The sequence below is a fragment of the Hetaerina americana genome, unplaced genomic scaffold (genome assembly GCF_022747635.1).
Source record: "Hetaerina americana unplaced genomic scaffold, ioHetAmer1.1.p SCAF_66, whole genome shotgun sequence".
NCBI classification, from domain to species: domain Eukaryota; kingdom Metazoa; phylum Arthropoda; class Insecta; order Odonata; family Calopterygidae; genus Hetaerina; species Hetaerina americana.
This window is the reverse complement of record NW_027287272.1, coordinates 99449-117333: the sequence shown is the minus strand read 5'-3', so window position 1 is coordinate 117333 and position 17885 is coordinate 99449. Positions and strand designations below refer to the sequence as shown.

Here is a 17885-nt window from a genome sequence, read left to right as displayed (position 1 = left end):
CAGAAATGAATCGAAATGCAGCGTTGCACTGGACGGACGAAGATCAAAATGGGCGAAATCGATTGACTAACCAAGTTGCGCGCTAACTCTTCAAGGGGGTTTGTGCTTGGGAGTGGGTGGTCTTCGATAGGGACAATAGAGGGCGACTGATATTATAAACCGCTGGAGAAACTTCGTATATACATGTATGTATACGTATAAATATATATATATATATATATATACATTAAGCGAAGGAGCGAGTTGGCACTATATAAGATAAAAGATAAATACCTACAAAAAAGACACGTATTCTAAATTTTCGGCGGCCAACCCATTTTTTACTGGGAAAAGAATGATTAGACCCGTCAGTGAATTCATTATTCATTAGTTTTTCCATGCAGTACTCTACAGGGTAGATATTTGATGGATCCTGGTAACACAAGGTACTGCTCTCCCAAGTCCTAACACAAGTTACCATTTCCAAAGTTACTATTACCCGTTCCTCCCTTGCTTTCCCAGCATTCATCCAGTTTGCTTGTTACAATGTTCAGCATTCCACTGCCTCTCCCGGTTTAATATCCTGAATCAACTTCCTGTACTGACTTCTATGATTTTATCCCTGCAAAACTATCGCTCCATTCTCCCCTCTTTCCGTGCCTAGAACGTGACTGATTGCTTCATTTTCCATAAATTTCATTTTCTCCATTTTTCCTCACACCCACAATTCACCTCCAAACCACGCTTGCCTCTCTTCCTCAAAGACCAAGTTTCTGAGCCATTCAACATTTAGCTTACCGCTTAAGTTTTGACTAACCTTTCCTTCACTCCCGCAAAGTGAAGAAAATTGTGATTTCCCTCGGGCACTTGCTTCGCACGTCACGGTTCAGTGCTTCAATGACGTGTACCATCCTCATGCCATCCAAGTTTGACGGTCGATGATTAGAGGCATGGAAACACACTTAACCAAACGCTGTCGAAATGATGTTGGATTATTAAAATCCAAGAGCGAAATTAAAAGGTTTTTCCGTGGTGCAAAAAGTAAAGCCGTAATTGTGATTAAGTAAACCCCTACCCCGAAAAGGGGACGTCACGTATGGAAGGCGCACAAACATGCCCTTCTCTCGCGAATGGAGGGAAGATATCTTCTAATCTCCTCCTTCAGAGAGTGGTAACAGCAGCAATGCCTTTGTCGTCGTGGCAGCGATCCACGATAGCGCTGCCCCACCCTCTTTGAATGAACAGCAATGACCACAGCGGCGAATGGCGGGAAAAGATTATGGAAGCACAATTGCGCGCGCATGTGGAAGTAACATTCCCCCTCAACATGCAAGCGCACGTTTGAGGTTGTTTCATTCATCCAGTGTATTTCGAGAAGTGGAAGTATGGAGACGTGTTCTAGTGCTATCTCAACGCGAGTTAAAGAGCGTGCTGTTGTCGAATTTTTAACTGCTGATAAAGTGTCTCCTACTGATTTTCATCGTTGTTTAAAGGCTTTTTATGGTGAAGATGCTTTTAATAGGTCTACTGTAAATATATGGGTGGTAAAAGTTCGTGGTTCGAGCGAGAACAAGTTCAAAAGACAACCATTTGCAAAAAATCTTCTTTTGAGTGTATTTTGGGATGCTCACAGAGTTTATTTGAACGATTTTCTGGAACGAGGGGCAACGGTAAATTCATCTCAGTATATACAGACTCTTAAACACCTCCGAAGTCGGGTTTGCCGTGTTAAAGGCAGCCTGGCGCCAATAATCTTGCAGCATGACAATCCTGGTCCACACGCCTCGTATGCAACTGGAGAGGCACTGCGAAACCTGAAATTTGAACCGATTCCGCACCCTCCATATTCCCCCGATCCTGCGTCTTGCGATTTTTATTTCTTTCCTCAACTAAAGAGACACCTCAAGGATAATCATTACACCTCGAACGATGAGGTCACGGAAGCTTTAAAATCCTGGATTCGAGAGTAGTCGGAAGAGTTTTTCAGTGACGGAATGGAAAAACTTGTTTCGCGTAGGGAGAAATGCGTTAGCCTTAACGAGGGCTATGTCGAAAAATACAAATATGATTTTGAAACTTGATAATTTAACTTTAATGTACCATTCGCCCTATCTTGCTATTTGTTTTTGTTCACGCTCTGCAAGCATAGTTTGTGAATTAATTTTCAGCCTACCCTTGTACAATTCAACGTAGCGTGTTCGTTAAAATTTACAGTTTTTTTTATGCCGCATTTGGAATACGCGGAATGTACTTGGAATCCATGAAAACAATCGCTAATTTAAGAATTCGGAAAAGGTCCGGAGAAAACCCCCCACTTTTAAAAAAAAAAAGAATCCACGAGATTAGAGAGTAGGCCTGACAGATATGCTGAAGGGAATGAATGATGATGTTGGAAGCCCCTTGAACCAGAGAGTGGAGCCGCGAAGGGACGAAAAGAGGGAGGCGTAGGGCACGCGTGTTTAGGGACAACCGGGGTCAAATAAGATGGTTAAGCACTGTCAATGACAGTTGCATGTACTCTTTCATCGTTATGTATGAGATAAACCTAGTGTACATAAGGTCAGTCAAGAAATATGGCGACGGAATGTGAAACTAATTCTCTCATTGAAATGAAATTAAATTATTGACCTCGTAATTCTACACATTTTATTCATAACGCGACCCAGGTTTTGAAGTTACGCGTCATTGTCAGGGAGTGATTTTCACAACTGATCATGACTTCATCCCCTGATGATGACGCTCAACGTCAAAATATATTGGTCTTGTTTTAAATGAAATTGTATGGAATTACAAAGTCAATAATTTCATTTCGATATGTTAAGTATATTTCATAAAGTTCTTTTAATTTTATGTTTTTAAGTTTTATGTGTCATTTATGTTTATGTATATGGTTTGTACAAAAGGTATCGGGAAATATTTCGGAAAAAACAAATTTATATCCCTAGATATTGCTGCGATGCCTCAATTTCTTCCAAATACTTCTTCCCTTGAGGGCGTCGACACACACTTTAGCCCTTGCAGCCCTTTAACACCACAACTCGAAGGCTCCCTGGTAGGCGGAAGGACATTAAAAGGGTACAAGCGTGAAAGATCATTTGACGGTTTGACTTAGGGTCCCATTATGTTGGTGTCCTTTGATGGCTGGTGGATTTCACTTTTATAGGGAACAAGAATAATAGTCTGCCAGTGGTGCCAAGTTGGAACTGTAATGGGGTTGGGGAATCATCGCGATGACATATGCAGAAAGTATTCGCAAGCAGACAAACACTCGACTCTTTGCTCTTTTGGTCGTCCGTCCAAAAAGACATTCGGGAGGACGAGTTTAGCGCCAATCAGATTTCGCATCTTCAAATTTTCAATTATAATTATGGTGTGTGTGCACTGGCACTGTTTTATATCAGAGCAGACAATACGATGTCTGCGATCAGGCGCGCACCTAACCGACTGTCTGAATACAGCACTTCACGCAATGCACGTGAGACAATCGTGAGTCAAAGACGGGGGGCATAACCCCATCTGGCGGGGAGAAAACGTGACAGCATCTGCACGTAAACAGGTCGCATGACCTTGACCGCGAGGTCGCTTTATTGTGGGCACACCCACACTGTCCGCATGGGTTTTATTTGACCGCTGTTCGACCTCGACACCGCAGCCGCCGCAATGGTGCTTGCGGGCGTCGTCAATGGTGATTTCCATATAGAAAAATGACCCCAAAACTGAGTTAAGGAAACCTCGGCCAATAGATTTATTGATTTCCCTGTATTTTTAATTATACCTAAGCAGTCGTAACTTTCAAATGACTTTTTAATTTTATGAAATTCATTTGTTTAACTATATTTGAAAAGTATCTTTCTAACGTTCCCTGGCGACTAGTTCCTTCTCAAGTATTGCAGCAACATCCTCCTTTTTTGTCGTATCTTATTTTTGCCTTAATTTCTCCTTAATTTCCTCCTGACTTCATCTGCTAGACGGACGCGTTCTCCTCCTTCCTCCTTATACCTACCCCACGTTCTCCTTCACACACAATTGCTTCAAAGATATACCACTGTCCCTCCGACCACCCTTTGCAAATTCCTCGGATTTACCCTTGCAACTTCCTCTCTTCGCCCACGATATTTAAACCTTTAATTTTCTCCAATCTTAGCCACACACACACACAAACACACACACACACACACACACATATACATATATATATATATATATATATATATATATATATAAATATATATATATATATATATATATATATATATAAATATATATATATATATATATATATATATATATATATATATATATATATATATAAATATATATATATATATTTATATATATATATATATATATATGGTTATATATGTGATATATATAGTACAATACACAGTAACACATAATATAGAAACACAAAAAAAGAGAACACTCACACGTATTTTCTTGATATTTCGACGGAAACAATCCGTCTTCCTCTGAAGATGTTGAAGTAATGACTGCTGGAATTGTTGAGGTGAGGGGTGCGAGAGAAAGGGAAGGGGGCCAGGGGAAGGGGAGAACGGGAGGCGAAGGAGGGCTGAGAGGAATGGTTGGGGAGAGGAAAGGGAGAGGGAGGGGTGGAATTGAAACAAAATCAGAAAATAGAACAACATGCTCACCGCAACTATTGCAACATACGAGACCCAGGTTTCAACCTACAAAGTATTTATCAAGACCTCGCAAGTCGAAACAAAGGCCACGTTCACCAAAACTCATTCGGAAAAACACAGTGTCCACCCCCCGATATGCTTTGCTTCCACAAAGTAACAATTTTAGGCCGTTCCCATCAGTGAACGACATTGAGGCCCGGATGCTGATAGGCCATACAGATGTAAATGAAAGCCAATTCAAGGGTTTTTAATTCTATAGGGTTATCGGATGTGGGAAGGGACGCTAGGACGGAAACATTGTAACACTGGTTGAAGGGGGTATTATGATGGGAAGCATGTTTAGGGATGGGGAGACCCGCGGACGGGGAGGAGGGATTGCAAGAGGCGCGGTGGTTATTAATCCTAATGTTAAGTGGTGTGGAACATTGGCCTATGTAAAAGGACGGGCAGAGTTTACAGGTAAGAAGATAAACAACATTCTTGGAAGTGCAAGAGGAATAGGGGAAGGGCGGGAGAGAGTGGAATGGTGGGATGGAGTGGGGTGGAGTGGTGAAAATAGGGCAGGTTTTGCATCTTGCTCGATGACATGGAGTGGGTATGGCTCTGGGGGTGTGAGGGGATTTTGAGAGTGGCCTGGTGGATTTGAGCATATCTGCTAGGTTGGCGGGACGTTTGAAGGTGACAGAGGGGCAATTGAGGAGAAGGTTGGAGGAAGTGTTGTGATTTTTGAGGATGGGGAATAGGTCTTTGAGGATGACTTTGAGAGACTGAATGCCTGGGAAGTAGGTAGTACAGATTGAGAGAGGCTGGGAGTCTGTGGTTGACGCAGGCTTGAGGGTGTAGAAATGTTTAAGTATTTTTTTATGGAGGAGAGAATCAGGGTATCCTCGTTGGAGGAGGGAGTGGTGAAGGTTGTTAAGGTATTTCTTAAGGGATTCGGGATGTTTGCAAATGCGGTGACCGCGGATAGAAAGAGAGTAAGGGAGGGAGCGCTTGGTATGGGAGGGGTGACAACTGCTGTAATGAAGGTATTGCTGCTTATTAGTAGGTTTGGTGTGAACAGAGGTAAGGAATTTGTTGTTGCTGAGGGAAATATTAACATCGAGGAAGGTAATCTGAGAGGATGAAATGGTCGAGGTGAAAGACAAAGATGAGGAATCATTGAGTTTGGAGATGAAGGAATTGAGGGAATCTATGCCGTGTGGCCAGAGTAGAAAGATGTCGTCAATGTATCGGAGCCACAGGAGAGGTTGCAGAGGATAGTTGGAAAGGAAATTCTCTTCCAGGACACCGAGGTGGAGGTTTGCATATGAAGGGCTGAATCTGCTACCCATGGCACAGCCCTTCATTTGGAGGTAATGGTTATTTTTGAAAGAAAAGGAGTTGCGGGTGAGAATGAAGTTGGAAAGATCAATGAGAAAATCGGTACTGGGGATACATATATATATATATATATATATATATATATATATATATATATGTGTGTGTGTGTGTGTGTATATAAATATACATATATATATATATATATATATGTATATAAATATACATACATATATATATATATATATTCGAGGGAGGCACAAAAAGTACCCGTGTTTGACGACAAAGGGCGTTCCTGAGGGAAGTTTATGTTATTATCGTGTGCTGCCATCTATCAAACAACGGCGAAACAAATTTCAGGCTGATTTGAAGGTTAGTTTGGATTTGGCAGCCAATCCAGTAAGACGTGTTTCGTGATTTTCGCTAAGATGGAAAAAGAGCAGTATTGTTCGGTAATTCGCTTTTTGTTCTTGGATGGGAAGAAATGCGAGGAGATAAAAGCAAAGTTGGCTGTTGGTTATGGGGCCATCTTTGACCACAGTTAGATATTGTTTCAATGAATTTAAACGTGGACGAACATCTGTTTTTGATGAGGAGCGACCAGGACGCCCGGCAGACGTGGATACTGAGGAAATCATTCAAAATGTCCACGCCATGATTCTCGCAGATGGACGAACCAAAGTGCGGGAAGTCGCAGAGGCCGTGGGTGTGTCGAACGGAACGGCAATTAATATTTTACATGATAAGTTGGCGATGAAAAAATTGTCGGCCCGATGGGTGCCGCGATTGCTCACGGTGGACAACACATTCATCCGGAGTTGTCGCCGCCAAACTGCATGAACTACGTCATGAATTGCTGCCGCACCCCCCGTATTCACCCGATCTGGCTCCATGCGACTTTTTCTTATTCCCTAACATTATGAAATGGCTCGCAGGAAAAAAATTAGCACAAACGAGGAAGTTATCACCGAGACAGAGACGTATTTTGGAGAGTTCGACAAATCCTATTTTTTGAAGGGGTTAAAAAAATGGCCGGAACATTGGGAGAAGTGTATCTTTCTAAAAGGGGACTATGTTGAAAAATAAAAGAAACGTTTTTGAAAAAATGGTTTCTTCATTTCTAACACGGGAACTTATTGAACCGCCATCGTATAACCTGATTTTATTTATGTACGTTTGTGTGTACATCTATAGAGGTATATATATATGTATATATATATATAGTACAATACACAGTAACACATAATATAGAAACACAAAAAAAGAGAACACTCACACGTATTTTCTTGATATTTCGACGGAAACAATCCGTCTTCCTCTGAAGATGTAGAAGGAATGACTGACAGTCATTCCTTCTACATCTTCAGAGGAAGACGGATTGTTTCCGTCGAAATATCAAGAAAATACGTGTGAGTGTTCTCTTTTTTTGTGTTTCTATATTATGTGTTACTGTGTATTGTACTATTCGGCACTTCCGTGTTACGTCTATGAAAGCATATATATATATATATATATATATATATATATATATATATATATATATATATATATGTGTGTGTGTGTGTGTGTGTGTGTGTATATTAATATATATATTAATATACACATATATATATATATTATTTTTGAGGTAATCTACCGGTTAAGGTAGGGTTTTCGATGGACATAATTACTAAGTAAATAATTTGTGACCCCTAGCAAAGCACAACGTCTTACTCTACATCAGGTCCCGCTTCATCTCTTAAGTACTTTCTTCCTCCGTTCATTCTGCCCAACATCCCTATCCCGTTCCTTCCCTTTCCTCGTTTGCCTAACATTCTCCCCTCAATTACAGTTTTCAACATCCCACTGCCGGTCAATACCCCCTTCACCCACTTTTCCTGCCTCCATAGGATTGCTCCCAACAAACCCTTCTCTTCGCCCACCATACCAAGTACTTCCTCGTTTGTTTTCTTCTCTGTCAATTTCACCTTCTCCATTCTTCTCCACACCCACATTTCAAAAGCCTCCAATCCACATCTATCCTCCTGCGTCAATGACCACGTTTCCGCACCGTACATAGCTACGCTCCATATAAAAGCTTTTACGAGTCTTTTCTTAATATCCTTACTCAACGTCCCCGTCACCAACTCCCTCCTCCTTGTGAATGCCTCTTTGCCTAGCGCAATTCTTCTCCTTACATCTCTACTACATTGACCGTTTTGGTCCAAAACACTACCGAGATACGTAAACTGTTCTACCTGTTCTAGTTTTTGCCCTCATATTTTAATGTTAAGCTTAGCCTTTTTTTTCTAGAAAATCGCATAACCTTTGTTTTATTAATATTGATTGTCATCCCATACCTGTCGCACTGAATTTCCAATTCACTCCGCAATGCTTGTAACCCCTTGGCTGACTGGCAAACTAATGCTTGATCATCAGCAAACCTAAATGATTTTACGAATTCCCCGCCCACTTTCATTCCTACCTTCAGGTCTTCGCATGCCTTTTTAATCATTTCCTCTGCATACAGGTTGAACAGCACGGGTGATAATGGGGCAACCCTGCCATACACCTCTTCCCAACACTGCACATCCGGACTCCCCGTTCCCCACCCGCACCTGAGCAGTCTGAGACATGCACAGGTTGCGGATTAGCCTCCTTTCCCCCAATCTATTCCTATTTTCTGCAATATACGTTAGTTTTTCCCAATTCACTCTATCAAACGCTTTTTTGAAACCTACGAAACACGAAAATATCTCCTGGTTGTGTTCTATATTCCTCTCGATTAATAATCTCATTACTGCAACAGCATCACCCGCACCTCTCCCCTTCCTAAACCCAAACTGATCATCCCCTAAGTAAACATTTGGCCTTATCACTAGCCTTTGGTTTATGATCCTGAGAAAAACGTTAGCTGCGTGGGATATCAAACTTGTTGTCCTGTGGTCCTCACGTGATGTAGCCTCTACCTTTTTCGGAATAGGAACTAAAACTGATCTCACAAAGTCTTCCGGTCAGATTCCTTCCTCATAAATACTACGAATCAGCCCATATAGCTTCTTCCTCCGAAACTTTCCTAAACATTTTAGTTCCGCGGGAATGTTATCCACCCCCACGGCCTTAACTAGTTTCATCTCCCTTAATGCCCTTTCTATGTCATCGTCTAGTATGCCTGGACCTAAGCTATCTTCCTCTACGTCATATTCTTTATCAAAGTCTAACTTTATTGTTCTAAGTTCTTAAAATACAGTTCTTCTATATACTCCTTCCATATCTCTTGGATCTTTCCTGTGCCAACTATTGCCTTACCCGCCTTATCTCTAACTGTTAGCATAGATCTCTCTTTCTCACTTCCCGATAAATATTTAACTTCACTGTACAGCGCACCAATTTCACCCTTCCTCTGCAGACTTTCCATATCCTCGCACTGCGTCTTCCACCATGCTTCTTTTGCTTTATTTGTTGCCCGCCTCAATTTATTGTTTAATTCTTTGTACTTCATTTTGCCCAACTATGTATCTACATTCTTCCATTTTCTCCGCTCATCCATCTTTGTAATCATCTCATACGTGATCCATTGTTTCCTAGTCCTTTTCGCATTAACGGTTCCAATAGTGTCTTTTGCGGCTTTAGACAACCCTTCCTTGATACTTTCTCATTTTTCTTCGATAGTACTTAGCTCTTTACCATCCTCCATGATTTCCTGTACCGCCTGTTTGTATTCCTTCCTTTTCAAACCATTTAATGATTCTACATTCCATTTTCTAACTCGCCGCCCCTGCCTTATCTCTTTGAAACGGGCGCTACATTTCATAACAACTAAATTGCGGTCAGAGTCCACATCCTTTCCCGGGAAGCTGTGCGAATTTATCACACTGTTCCTAAACCTGTGTCTAACCAAAATATAATCTAGCTGCTCCCTTTCTGAGTCACCTGGCATTTTCCATGTCTACCTTCGTCTTTTGTGGTGTCTAAACCTAGTGTTGATGACTCTCCTGCAGAACTCAACTACTTTCTCCCCGCGGTCATTCCTCGTGCCTAAAGCGTAGCCCCCGACCTCGTCACCATCCCTTCCTTCGCCTACCGTCGCATTCCAATCCCCCATCAATATCAAATGTTTCCCTGCAGGAACACACGTGATTATATCCTCTAACTTATCGTATATCCTATCGACATCTTCCTTTGTATGGTTGCTCGGTGGCATGTATAGCTGAATAATAACCAAGTTCGTCGGTCTGTTTTTATCTTTACTAGTAAATATCTATCCGTTACCTGGTCTATCTTGACTTCGTTTCTTCCTACCTCTTCATTTAATACTATGGCAACCCCTCGTTGGCTCTCTTCCCCGCCGCTGTGTATTATTCTATAATTATCACTCCAGTAATCCCCGCTATCCTTCCATTTCACCTCGCATAGACCTAAAATATCTATATTTCCCCTCGCGCAGACCAATAGTTGGCAACAAGGATCGTCGCTTACTTACTTGATATGGCCCCTTGCTTAATGCAGCCCAATATAATCTTTCGATACATGTGTTGCTTATGGTAGTCGAGATATTATTCATAATAGTTAATAGAAATGCACGGGACAATCGCCGAAAAATAAAACTAATTAAATTCATTTTTGCCCCCTCATATGTCACTTAATTTTTTAATATTTGAGCTACTTTAAAAATTATTCGACATCATTGCATGACCCATAATTATTATCAATCATGAATGCAAATGATTCAATTAGATTTAAAATATAAAGTGGGTTGTTGAACTGAACTTTAAAATAGAAATCCGCCGACTAGAATAGTTATCCCGTCCCGCCCCGTCGTTTAGAATAAGATGGGCGAACTGGAAGAATGGAAGTAAGAAGACGGATTGCCCCAGGCGATCGAACAAGGAGTGTGGGGTACCTAAAGTACGCGCTTGACCACTTCGAGCGCAGATTAGGGATTAGTTTCATTCAACCAGGCGCCATATCGAAGCGAACGTGAAATCCAATCCACCGTCAGGAAGTGCGTTTTGCTTCTTGCACTTTCATTTTTAAGACAAACAAACGGCCTCCTTATCCGCGCATGCGCGTAGAGAAAGTGCACCGCCTGCGTGCATCGCAGCCGCGCGGAGAGAGATCGTTCACCGTTCAACGCTCGACATGGAAATGCACACCAAGGGAAGTAGTGCCCTTTCGCGCGCATCACCGCCACGCCCCCACCCCCGCCCAACCCCCCTGCGATCCATCCCAAATCTCTCTCCTCGACCATGTCGATCAAAGTACTCATTGCCTAATTACGTACTTGTCCATTGTCATGATAAAGTATGATCCTTCGTTGCCGCTTCTTTTTCCATACTTCACCGAGCGCTTCTGGCAAAGAAATGCTCGTGCACTATTCAGAAATCACGGTTCTACGTTGCTCTAACGGTGCGGTTGTCACATGTTCAATTATTCCGAAGAAACAAGCTTCGATGTACTTCGGGCACGAATCACTTTTGTCGGATTTGGCTCGTTTTGGAAGACCCATACGGCAGTGGATTGCTGTTTTGTTTCGGGCTCATACGCATAGATCCAAGATTCGTCACCTGTGTAGATTTTATACTGCACAGTTTTTTATACACCGCCACTGTGTTTGTTGAGCGTTTATCTGCACCAATTTACGCGAGCATCTTTTTGAGTTTTTGTCAAATTATTCGGAATTCAACGCGAACAACTTAATTTCACAGCTAAATGTTCCCGCAATATCTCTTATTGATGCTCATATCATACTAATCCTAAAGGACGTCTCAATCTCGCGATAAGTCACTTGATGATCTCCCTTTACTGGTTCTTGCACAGCACCAATGTTTTCTGACACAACAACTGATTTCGGATGGCTTTCCTCGCTGAGCAATCGGCGGTCATGATGGAATTCGTTATACCACCGTTCCACAGTGGCAAAGTATGGGTCTTCGTCGCCAAAAGTGGAAGTAAGTTGATTGATGCACTCCTATCTAGATAATCCTTGTCGAAAGTCTTAAATCATCGCACGGAAGTGTTCACGAACTAACTCCATTCTTTCGCCAAGGCAACATTTTCGAGTCACTGTAAACAACACAAGTTCAGATCAAACGACAAAATGTTCTGAGGCAAGTTAGCATTAAAAGGTGAAAATCTCATATGGAAACGTCAGATGGCACCTAAAGCACTTAATCGAGGCTCAAAATATAAATGGCAACCCTCGTACCTACTGTCAAAGATCCGACGACCTCATTGCAGTGCAATGAACGTGGGAGGTCAATAGCTCTTTCTATATTGATAAAACTACGGCATTCGCTTTCTGAACAAGACCCTACTGCACCACATCTCCAATGGTGACGCGCTTATCGAATTGCAGTTGTCTTATCGGCATTATAAATTACCCATCTTGCAGAGGCCATTGCTTTGTTTAATATTTGCCGTTTGGTGAATTCATAATGGTGAGTATGAAACGTTTGACCTCTTATCTGATTTTTCTCGGAGGGCAATTCATCCCAGTGTATTGTTAAGTGGGCAATCGAAGACCCGTTCATTCAGGATATCATTCTTTTTTGTTCGCTGGGGGACGATATTGATTATTATTCTGATGGAAGGTCGTTTATTTATTGCTACAACATCGAGACCGCGGGACTTCAGCGTTTCCGTGGCAAGCCGTAATTACCGAGATGACCACCCGTAAACTCGTCGGAATTTCATAATCCGGTGCGAATCGAAATAAGGAGATTGTACTCCGGCCCAAACTACCTCAAAACCTAACCCAAGTACACAGTAATTAGACTCCGTTAAGTTTGACCCGAGAGGTCAATGCAGCCCTCCAGGATACTTATTCCATTTCATGGGTAACTTATCTTTATTTTTTTAAATTTCCCTCCTCTCCTCCCTCTTCTCGTCCATCGAGTACTTGCAGACAGGATAACCACAGGGAAGGGCACGAAGAAAACCACGATGAAGCGTCTCCGGAGGAAGTAATTCCGAGAAGGAAAGATGCCTGCTGGCTGATCGGAAGAACTTCGGTGCGGGGCTGCTTCAAAAAAAAATAAAACTCTTATGCTAGAAAACCGGTTTACCTCTCCCTCAATTCCACCCCCACCCACACCCCCTTCCTGCCGTTTGTTACAGAATAAATATCCAACAAGTGGCAATAGGGCCATTGCGTTTTTAAATCGTAGTCTAAACCGATACGACCTTAAAAAGTTTATGCTATGAATAGAATGGTTTGAGGCGTCACCTTGTGGAAGCGATTGATATCGGAAAAGGAAAAACTTTGTCCTTCCGCATTCCAGGTTTCGACTTAAAAAGTCAACATCCCTTAATGACGTGATGACTTTGTGAGTTGAAACCTAGGTCGTGTTAAATAAAATATCTGTGGAATTACTAAGTATTTTCTTTTCCTTTTATTCAAAGGGTGCTACATCCCACAAAAGACTCTTTCCCGCAAAAGCACACATAAAAAATGACCATCAAGGTCGTTTAACACGCAGTATGACCTTTCTGTGAGAGTTAATTCGCAAATTAAATTTGTAATGTGTTATTATAAGACTTCTGCGCAGAGATATGGGTGATTTCAAGTGATGTTTCTGCATCGTAACATGCAAAATGGTAGGATGATCGAGTTTTTTTCAACATTTTTTACTATTTTGAGCATCGATTCTATCAACGGCGGCAGCTACACCATGTCATTTCATCACATTGTTCTTGAGATCATCGTATCTTACCGTTGGTAATCTCTGACTTGTTCCGAGTATGTGTGTTTTCATATAATTGTCTCTGTGTGCATAATATACCTATATGTGGTAAGGGAATTGGAAGTTGGGAGTTTTTCGGTGCGATTTTAGGTCTCCTATGTTTGTTTACATTACCGACATCGTAATCCCAGGCACGCGTTCAATTAAGGGTGCTTTCTGTTAGGGGAGGCTCTCTGCAAAAGTGTGCATTGAGGTTTTGATGGAGTCCTGGATAGGCTTTATTTTGTGATCTTTACTAACCATTTTCCAGAGGTGACTGTACGTCACACCGGGCAGACTCAGTAGTAGGCGGTCCGACCTTCAACACGCTTCAAGCGCCAATCGCCTGCGAGCGTTCGTTCAGGCTAGATTGTGTTTATAGTGGGCCTCTCTAGTCGAGTGACTCGGTGCAAGCGCAAAATGCAGCGAAAAACTGAACGGCGGTACGCCATCACATTTTGAGTTGGAGTGGGGAAATCGGGTACGGAGACATCGGGCAAGATTCACCAAGGGTTCAGGGATGAAAAGCATGGCACAAACTGCAGTTATTCAAGAGGCACAAGGTCTTCAAAGATGGCCAAAGAGAGGAGTGTGGAGGACGAGCCTTGCGTTGGACGGCCGTCGACTACAAGAACCGAAGACAACGTGCGACGTCTGCACGTGAATCGTTGAATTTTAAACCGTCGCTTGGTTAAGTGTGCGCCTGATCACAGATCGTATTATTGGCATTGATGAGATGACAGTGTACACCACTATCACACTGAGAATTTGATGATGCAAAAAGATCTCTACTCAAATCGTCCCGAAGGCCTGCTCCAATGTGACTGACTACCTGACGACAAACGCCATCGCGACGAATCCCCAACCCCATTACTGTCCCGGCTTTGCACCAGCAAACTATCACCTATTCTATATTAGAGTGAAATCCTCCCTCAAAGGAGACCACCAATAGTCAAGCTGTCAAAGAAGCTTGCATGAGTACCCTTAGGGACCTTCTGGAATCCGTCAACCCTTAGGGGCCTTCTGGAATCCGTCAACCAGGGAGCCTCCGAGCCGTGGGGAGGCCGCAAGAGCAAAGTGTGTCGACGCTCTTTAGGGATACACTTGGTCTGTACAATAAATACGCGAACTGGTGCAATCTGGCGGCCATGACGCGGACTACAGCCCCGCCCAATAGTGGCGCTAGTTTTCTGAGACCCTATGAGCCTTCTATTCTTGGCGGATCGTCGAGCTGTGCGTATGGTGCCAGTTATGTTAGTTTATGTTGTCCTTGTTTTCACAGTTCGTCGAGAATAGAAATTGACGAATTTGTGGAGAGACAAATCAGCATCAAGTTTTTTGGTGAGGTGCGGTAAAAGTTAACAAGGATTAACTGAAATGTTGAAAGCTGTTTACAGTCATAACGCTCTGAAGAAAACATCCGTTTTCAAGTGGTTTAACCGTTTTATAGATGGCCGACAAGACGCCACGAGTGATGCAAAGCCGGGATGGCCTTCAAACCCCTATGTTGACGACAACATTGATCGTGGGCGGTCCCTTTGTCCTTACTGATCGTCGAAAAACTGTCCGAATGATAGCTGATGAACTGAATTTAGGAGAATCGACTATGCACACTATTTTAACAGAACGTGATGGATGGATCCTTCACCATGACAATGCACCTACTCATTCAGCATTGATTGTTTACTGGTTTCTGGCAAAACATTCAACCACCATCCTAGATCATCCTCCTTATTCGCCAAATATTGCAACTTTTTATTCCCTGCAACTTTTTCCTATTCCCACAAAAATGGAAAAATGTGACGAGGGGACATAACATTGGGGAGATGTGGAAGACACAATAAAGCAAGGAACGATGAGACAACTACAAAGCATAACTGCTGCCGAGGACTTCCTATGGGTGCTTTAGTAAACAGTGGAATGGAAGAAGGTGGAATGGAATTCTATAGTCTACGAATGGAGACTACTTTGAGTGGGGCAAAATCGATTAACACTAAATTTTGCAAAACAAAGTGTTTTAAAAGTAATATACTTTGAAGCATTTCAAGAGGCATTGTGGCAATATCTCAAATAAAACTATTTTCCGACACTGTTGATGCAAACCTAGTACTTGACCTCAGACTTCCCTCTGGTGTCAGGAGGAATTGCTGAATAAATATTTCAATCGTATTTATGGGTTTTACATTTCTCTTTCGATGTCTTAGAAACTGAAACATTTGGATTGATCGATCGGGTTTGGCACGGCACCAAAGGTCGAGGATAAGACGAAGGACGTCAAAGGCATCGGCTAGGTCTTCTTCGTCGACACACCTTCCCCCGCCGCACGAAACATTCCGGGCAACTGATTCCTTTCCCGCGCGCAACGCGAGTCGGATGTCTGAGCGGCAATGGACCGACTCACGCCGGTTGGTTGTTGGGGGATACCCGCGCGGTGACATAATCCCTTCTTCCCGCGTCAGTCTGCGAGCCCTCTGACTCCGTGGGGCTTCCTTGATTGGAGGGGCGGGGAGGGACCCCTCATCTCCGCGTGGACCGCAAGTGGCGTCGCTACACTTGAATGGAAGGATAAGGGAGGGAATATAAGCCACTTCTTGCTCGGAAATTACGACAGGGAAATCTTAAAGGTGTGATTCCAACTAAACGCGTCTTCGTAGTTATTGCTTAAGGCGGTGCCCAAGGACAAGCCCCGTTTCCACCACGGATGTTGTTGATTCGAAGTGGTGCGAACAAATGAGCGGCGAATGGCGAGCGGTGGTTTTCGATCGCGGAAAATACGTCCTGTACTGGGACCTACATCTAAATCTACACCATACTCCGCTGGTCGCCGCGAGGGCGTATGGCGGGGGGTGTTAGGTCATCATCCATGAATGCACCATCCCAATCATGTGACCTCAACACAAATGTTGGTTTGGCCATGCACTCAATGTTAATCACGTGATAGAGAGCACTTACATTCAGCAATATTCAATTTAAAGGGCACGTACGTTCAAATCATGGCGTAGAACTGTTAAAAAGATGCTCCCCTTAAATTCAAAGAATAACACGCCAAACATGGACAAAATATATACCCTAGCAATTCTAATTATATCCTACGCGATTGCTGTCATATCTATTTTTAGATCTCTAATGATTTGAAGAAAAAACGGCTTATTACATGTATCCATTCTACAATAAATGTCCCTGATTTAACCCACGTTATCTGATCTACGTACCACAATAAGTCTTAAGTAAGTAAGTAATATAATATGCCTTTAACATCCTCAGGTAAGTAACCTGCCTCAAATTTACGGAGTGAATCTAACCTGTATTTAAGCCTACGGAAAAATAGGGGCTCCCATCCTAATTCCTCCAATAGTGCAATGCCATTTTCTACCTTGTTCATAAAAACTTTTCACAGTCCTAGCTGCTCTACGTTGCACTCGATCTAATTCCGAAATTAATCCTACCTCATGAGAACCCCATACACTTTCAGCAACATACTCTAGGTGGGGCCTAACTAATGTTAAATAACAAAGCTCCTTGACCCTCTAATTACAATTCCCAAGTATTCCTCTTTGAATCCAAACATTTTATTTACTACTCCGCAAATTTCCCGAATGTGTTTCCCCAGGACATATCCGCAGCTATCGCAACACCCAAATATTTGACGGGTATCAAGTGAGAATAGATGTTCGGGAAAGTCCTGAAGTCCGCGATTGGTTCACATTGTCACATACTACCCTGCAAGGCACAGATAGGATGTGTGGCAGGGGATGACGCGACAACTACGTCCAAATTTTTAAAAATTAAGTTTAGCCTATTTCCACAGAAGTAGTGTAGTGGGTTGGCGTAGGTTTTTGACGGGTCAAGGTGCTTGCACTCTCCTGTGCTCCTAATCCTTACTTACATGACTGAAAAAGTTCTTAAACCTCTATCTGTATAGTGAAATAACTCAGTCTTTGTGTATGCAAACTTTTCTACCTCCCTTAGTTCCATCCAGAGTGTCTTTTCCCTCTTCCTCCCTCTACTAACCCACCATGTCCTTCAGCCCTCTTATTCATCCCACTATTCAGCATCCCTCTGCTTCTCCCCATGCATATATGAGCAGTGATGTCTTGCATCGGCTACGTCTACTGCCTCCTTTGAATGGCTGCGAACGACCTTCATCCCTTTTCCCATCTCGCCATGCTTTCAACTTCATCCTTTGTCTTCCTTTCCGTCCATTTCAATTTCTCATAAGCCCCTAACCTACGCTTATCCT

General features: G+C 42.6%; 1 protein-coding gene across 1 annotated transcript in view; it reads left to right on the top strand.

Annotated features, from left to right (window-relative positions):
- The window catches only part of LOC139696053 (uncharacterized), a gene marked incomplete at its 3' end in the record, with an annotated part of 194093 nt that overhangs the window by 86975 nt on the left and 89233 nt on the right, over positions 1–17885 (top strand). The window lies entirely within an intron of this gene.